A 7,159-nucleotide genomic window follows, 5' to 3' on the forward strand; every position below is an offset into this window, starting at 1 on the left:
AATGTCACTATCATTTTTTTTTTCAGAATTTTTAATAGAAGAGAGAACAAACAAAGGATAAATACTGTTGTATTAGTATAATACTGGGTTGGATCCCTGATTTAGAAATCTTACAAGGAACTATATTGAAGTATGTAGTTCAATGCATGTATGCATGTACAGGCATTTATTTTAAGAAGAAATATTTTTTTAGGCGGGTCAGGGGCAAAATAAAAAAATTGTATTTCCAAGTTTTAAGTAAATGCAGTGCTGAAACAACACTTAATATCAGTTAGTCCATGCTAATGTGGACAAACTTCAAAACAGTCACCTGAAGTAATCTGATCATTCTTAAAACTCAGTTTACACACAGAGCCGCTCTACGACGGCCTCAAAATAATTTAATGATATATCATCTGCTTAGTTGATACCGTATTTGCTCTATTTCCCTACCAAATTTGAATATAATCATCAAAACCATCAGACTTTGCTACAACTACATACAACATATGAGGGAGACATAACTGAAGCATGCTTGGAAGTTCCCATCATCCAATTCTCAGGTTGCATCACTAACTGTGTTCAAGCCTACAGGTGTAATTTTTCATATTCTATAAAACTGAAATATTTTGTGTTACATATGTCATTCGGAGGTCGCAACTATTCAATGAGATGTGACAAGATGATCATCATCATCATCCCAGATGTTTGGGTCACTGGCAGCAGCTGTTCCGTGAAGATTTTCTATTGCTGTGAAAAGGACTAACGTCTCATGGACAAAGTGCTATCTGCTAAATCTGTATCCTCAAAGGTATCAGGGGGAAAGCCTGTTGCATACAGACTAGTCTGCAAATGCAGGAGCGAACAAGACAGATATTCAATGTGTGTGTGTGTGTGTGTGTGTGTGTGTGTGTGTGTGTGTGTGTGTGTGTGTGTGTGTGTGTGTGTGTGTGTGTGTGTGTGTGTGTGTGTGTGTGTGTGTGTGTGTGTGTGTGTGTTGCTATGTAAATGTATGCCTGTGAATGTGTGCAGGCTCGTCTGTATGAGTGGATTACTGAGGTCAGAAGGGATCAATAGTCTCCTTTATCATAGCTGAAGTGCAGCTTTTCGGGTTTATCGGCATGAAATACACACTGTCACAACAGGTCAGCCTCATTTCCTTTGAATGTTCTCTTTGTTGGATGTTGTGGGAGGGGGGCATGGTTTGGCTCAGCTGCCATAACTGAGACATAACATGAATATAGGTTTTTGCCTCCGTCTTCCCCAGGCCCCAGGCTGCCACAGGAATTTATTTACACTATTTACAACCTGAGAATCTGAATTTAAAATGCCTTCGGGGTGAGCCGAGGCCAAAACAACAAACAAAACAATGCTATCTTAGGAACGCAATGTTTTCTAACCTACCCCCCAAAATCAATGAAACAGAAACACAAAATCTTACCTCCCTAATCTTAACCAAAACACAGGAGAAAACGGTTAACAGAAATGGCAGCTCACCCCTACGAGCTCCACAACTAACAACAGACAATGACATGGATCCTTGAGGAATTCCTCCTGCCCCGAGCAACGTCATCGTCGGCTTCAAATACTCAACGTCATCCGCCATTTGCACACACACACACACACACACACACACACACACACACACACACACACACACACACACACACACACACACACACACACACACACACACACACACACACACACACACACACACACACACACACACACACACCTGCCGCAACTCTCATTCATGCCGAAACAAAGAAAATACACATACACAAAAACAACACTACGACCACAGTCGTAACCTTTCCCAAGAAAAGCAGCAAGGCGAGTGCTTCCTTCTCCATCGTGCTGTAATGTAGCTGGTGTCTATTCAACTTCTTAGAGAAGTAACAGATGTGGTGAGCTACGTGAGTATTTAGACCAACAGCAGTTATACTTATATATATATATATAATATAACTTTCTTCTTCAAATGACCACTTGAAAACTCAGTACACTCTTGACTATACTCTTTTTGTTCTTTCTTCCAGCTTGGATGTTCTGGGCCGTTCCCAGGTCCGCCGCACAGTTTCTGCAACGTTCTTCTGGAAAATGAAAAAGAAAAAGAAAAAGAGAATCTGAAATGCTCAATAAATCTTTTCGTAACAGTTAAACAACCACTGCTGCATTTTGAGGTCAGAGAGAAAAGCAGAGGTAGCCTGGTGAGGAGAACAGAACAAAACAAAAACCTTTCAGAAACCTGGTCACCATGGCAACGAGTGTCAGGTAACAGTGCCTTTCTAATCATCAAGCTGACAACAAAACTAATTTGAGGACATTGGAAACAGGATGAATGGATGCAGGGAGATAACAGCAGATGTACAACATGCCAGTAACTGTAATGAGTTTTTAAAGAACATATCAACCATTGTGGTTTAATTATCGACAACCGAGAAGATCGAGCGACTGATTTTGTGAAAAGATCTTGCGATGAAAAAAATGCTTTGTCACTGTTCCTACCGGAGACAAATGGGAGCTGCAATTCATTTGTAATCGCAAAGGATCTGAAAATTGATTTCTTGAGTCCGGTGTGTCACACAGCAGGAGACAGACAGTCAGTGAGACACACACATAAATCACCTGTAACTTCAGAAAACCCAAAAACTGAGACAAATGGCTCTTAATTCAGTCTTTGAGAAGAAGGAGTGTTTTTTCCAACAGAAAATCTATTTTTGTACCTTATTTTAAAAAGTCATTTTCTGGGTATTAAGAGCTTTGATGAGTCTGGATTACATCTTTTTCACACCAGCTTTTCCACATAAAAGCAGCAAAAAAATAAATAAAATCACACTGGGGGGGGGGGGGGGGATGAGAAATGTGTTCGATCAGATGGTGGAGGTGTGATGGAAAAAACTCCACACAAGAACTAAATACTGAAATCATAAGACTGTCCTGACGAGTTTTTTTTTTTTTTTTTAGTGCAAGCATCTCCAGCAATCCTGTGAGGCAGCATGAGATGCTTCAGGACACATCTCAAAGGACAAATGTTCAAGGTTCGAGTGATGAAATTCTCTAGTTGCCGTAGTAATTATAACTGGAGCACAACAGGAAGTCAGGGGACGCTGTTACAGAGACACAAAGTGGAGGAGGTCGGGGCGGATGGATGGGTCAACAAAAAAAATTGACTTGTGAGGCCACTTACAGAAGATACAGGAGTGCTTGGTGTGTAAAAAAAACATCAGCTTTCGAACATTCTTACAACGGCAACATGCTGATTAAATCATGTTCACCATCTTAGTTGTTTATGTCACGTTAACATTTGCTAATTAGGACTAAAAACGACAGACAGCATAAAATATCAGTACAAATATCAGCCTGATGGTGGCACTAGAGGAAAAGTGAGAGGATTACCAAAGTCATCAAGATTCATCATCTAAAAACGACTCATGTCTGTCCTGAATTTGATGCCGGTTCATCAAACAGTTGTCACACAGAAGTGGTGGAAACTTTGTGCTTTGATGCTAATTTGTGATTCTGGGAAACATAATGTCTCGACTTGATGGTGATGTTGGAGGAAAAAAAAATGAAAGGAATCACAAATAACCTTTGTATCGATCCTCTGGGAACCATGAATAGTTTGTAGGCTACAAAATGTCCCAAAATGGTGGACTCAACAATGATGCTTTCCATATACAGTAACACATACATTATGTGCATTAAACACATTACATGTAGCTGTTTCACATTCAGCGATGAGCATTCAGCTATGAGGGCTTCCCAGGAGAACCACGCTCCTCGGATCAGCTCTGGAGCAGCTGTGGGGTTAAGTGCCTTGCTCAGGGGGATCTCTTTGGTAATCATGGATGCGGTGGAGGGTGTGACCCGCTCATTTCATCTTGCAAAGACTTTCCCAGTTTGTCTGGGGATTCAGGTCACAAACTCAAACCTTTAGACTCTGTAAATGCTACAGTGTGAATGTCCTACTTACGATACGGGCCTAATATGGCTCATGCTGGATCAACAAGACAGTAGGTTTTAGTTTAATAGTTCAGTTACCAAATGACAAGTTCTTCAACCAAACTATAAAACATTATAAAAAAAAGAACATGATGAATATGGCGATGATAGAAGAAGAAACCACCTTACGTGGATCTGACTCGATCTGATTGGAAACCCGGGCGATACTACGTCCCGCCCAACGATAGCCGTAACCTGACTGCACCACAGGCCTGTCAATCAAACAGACACGCCCACAAAAATTCCCATTACTTCGCATCACAGTAATGGTACAAAAGCAGGGAACAGCAATACACAGAGTGTGTGTGTGTGTGTGTGTGTGTGTGTGTGTGTGTGTGTGTGTGTGTGTGTGTGTGTGTGTGTGTGTGTGTGTGTGAGAAAGTACCTGGAAATGGGCAGGCTGCCATGCGTGCTCTGATGAACATTATTGCTGCATCGGTGGGCACAGATATGTCCTGCAGACATGAACAGACACACACACACACACACACACACACACACACACACACACACACACACACACACACACACACACACACACACACACACACACACACACACACACACACACACACACACACACACACACACATCTGAGAGGTAAATGAGCGGACACACAGCCATACTAATGCGACAGGTGTTTGCACCTCAGTCCAGGTGTAATAAATGCAGTCTCAGACATACAGGTACGTGAACTCTCTTATCCACTCAGATACTCTGTCGTGTGTTGCGCAAGTCTCTTGCAGTGTGAGTAGTGTAACCACACACACACACACACACACACACACACACACACACACACACACACACACACACACACACACACACACACACACACACACACACACACACACACACACACACACACACACACACACACACACACACAAATATGAGACAGATTACACAAGAACAGGGACAGGCTGGGACACAGGTTAGCTCTCACTCTGTTGTTAGACTCCATGAAGTCACTCTTCTTTCATAGTGTTTTTAGTTTAAGCTGATTCTGCTGTCCCGTCTGCTGCTCCCTTAAAATGCCATTAAAACAGTACACTTGTAATTTGTTAGTTAATATCAGGGGTAACACTTCGCTTAAGGGTGAGTGAATTATCAAGGATGAATTCAGCATTACTTCACGAGTTAAAACCTCATTATGTCATCAGGAAGTAACATGACTTCAAAGTCTTTCATTCATGATCTCATGCTTGAACAACACGTTAATTAAAGCATTAAGGAAGGTGAGTACATCATCGGTGATTATGATTTATTAAACACGATCATGATGAGTTCTTATTGGACCGACTGCAGGACAGCGCGCATCATGACATCATCATGAACTAAGCATTAGTTCCTCGTGTGTTCATCATGTTTGTGGCCCCTAAAGTGAAGTGGTGAACATTTGATCTTTGCTATGCATTGTGGGTAAAACTGCAGCTACAACGTGCTTGAACAATGAACGTGAGAACAAACATTCAGTTATTATGATGTCCGAGAACAAGTGTAAAATGAGTACGGCTCTAACCTCAGCACCATGGACAGCTCCAGTCGCACAGCAGCTTTAATGGAAGTCAAACTGTTCTGTAAATTAAGTTGACAAAGATTCTAAGACTTACATAAGTGATGCTTGCACATGAAAACAGAGTCAATTTGTATGATAATTCATGAGCACACATCCCAGAGACGTTTACAGTAAGTGCGACTGTGTTCCCGATGCAGTGGCCTCTTTCTCTCCACTTGCTTTCCTAGAGTCTAGAGTTTATCGTGGCTCTTTGCAGGGTTCCTTTTTCAAGAGGTCAACACAATCAAACAGTCTTTTTCTCCTCTGATAAAAATGACATATATGTGATGAAGAACATCTAAAGAGCCAGTAGGAGGACAACATGATTATAGCAGGAAAACATCTTGGAAATTACATCCAGTAAAATGTTAAAAAGGCTCAAATGCTTTCTGCAAAAATGAGAATGTACACAGAATACACCGTTTTATCTTACTCAGATATCATTTTTGTTATTTTCTGATCTCATTTTAACCGAGAAGACTGTGGTGGGACTTTGTAATGTCCTCGTTACGCCTCATTCACCCGTCCTCAGGTGCCCGGTTGGTACATTTCGTAACACTCTCGCTCCCCCTCCTCTTCATCAAGCCACAAAACACACACTTCTTCCGATCGAACACCTTTTGGAGGGGCTGCGCTGCTCAATAAATAATTCACACGAGCATATGGAAGCTTCTATTTGTGTATTTGTATGCGTGCGTGCGTGCGTGCGTGTGTCTCCCATCCACATTCCAGTCAGTTCTCTGGTCTGATAATCGAAACACTGGCCAAGATACATCAAAGGCTGCATTTACAACTGGAGTGTTTTGTTTTTTTCCCAAGGCCAACATATAAAGTGTACTAGTAGTGATTTTAACATCAAGTATTATGGTTTAGATGAGCAAAAACAACCTTTTACTGACTATTTGCAGCACATCTTTCGCTTAAGTTGTCTTTCGTGTCGATGAAGAAGAAGATAAAATATAGTTTGGGGATAAAGGTGCCAACCATGAACCACAACATCCTGGGTTCGAATCCAGCAGGGGACCTGTGTTGTATATCATTCCTGATCTCGCTACCTTCATTTCCGTCATCTCCCAAAATACAAAATGACTCCGAAAATATGTAAAAAGAAAAGAAAAGAAAAGATGATGCTACACCATAAAACTGAAAATAACACTAAAATAAGGAAGCAGCATAACATTTTTTACAATAATAGCGGACAATAACAACAAAAAAAATTCAATAATAATATACAAAAGGAACAAAATATAAATGATATATAATATATAATGGATATTAACCGTAGACTGCATATACAAGTAGATGTAGACCTGTGCAAAAAAGAAGCACCGGCAGGAAGTAATCAGCTTCATCGTTTACATTGTGCAGGTTTTTTTCTTTTTTTAATCTGTTATTAAAAAAGCATTAAACTGGCCTTCTGTAACAGGTTGAATTTTCAATCTGTTCGGGCCTATTTATTCTGACTGAGGTGTTTATATGAAGCGTTATGTACGACGGTAAGTGAACACATCGTCGTTCCCATGGCACAGACTCACACTGCCTTCAGATCAGCACTACGCTCAGTTGTTGCTTTCAGTTCAGCACCAAACTGTCCGACGGAGCGCCGCCTCAGTT

General features: G+C 41.0%; 1 long non-coding RNA gene across 1 annotated transcript; it reads right to left on the bottom strand.

Annotated features, from left to right (window-relative positions):
• Positions 1 to 81: 81 nt before the first annotated feature.
• LOC138633100 (uncharacterized) lies at positions 82 to 4,444 on the bottom strand. The gene is made up of 3 exons (XR_011311855.1): positions 4,373 to 4,444; positions 4,117 to 4,199; positions 82 to 2,075 (listed from the first exon to the last, which is right to left on the bottom strand). It is a non-coding gene; the product is annotated as an uncharacterized lncRNA (long non-coding RNA).
• Positions 4,445 to 7,159: the final 2,715 nt, after the last annotated feature.

This window comes from Brachyistius frenatus, unplaced genomic scaffold (assembly GCF_029030835.1).
Source record: "Brachyistius frenatus isolate BFR_SWC_R1_liver_20210118 unplaced genomic scaffold, ASM2903083v1 Contig_207, whole genome shotgun sequence".
In the NCBI taxonomy this organism is placed as follows: domain Eukaryota; kingdom Metazoa; phylum Chordata; class Actinopteri; family Embiotocidae; genus Brachyistius; species Brachyistius frenatus.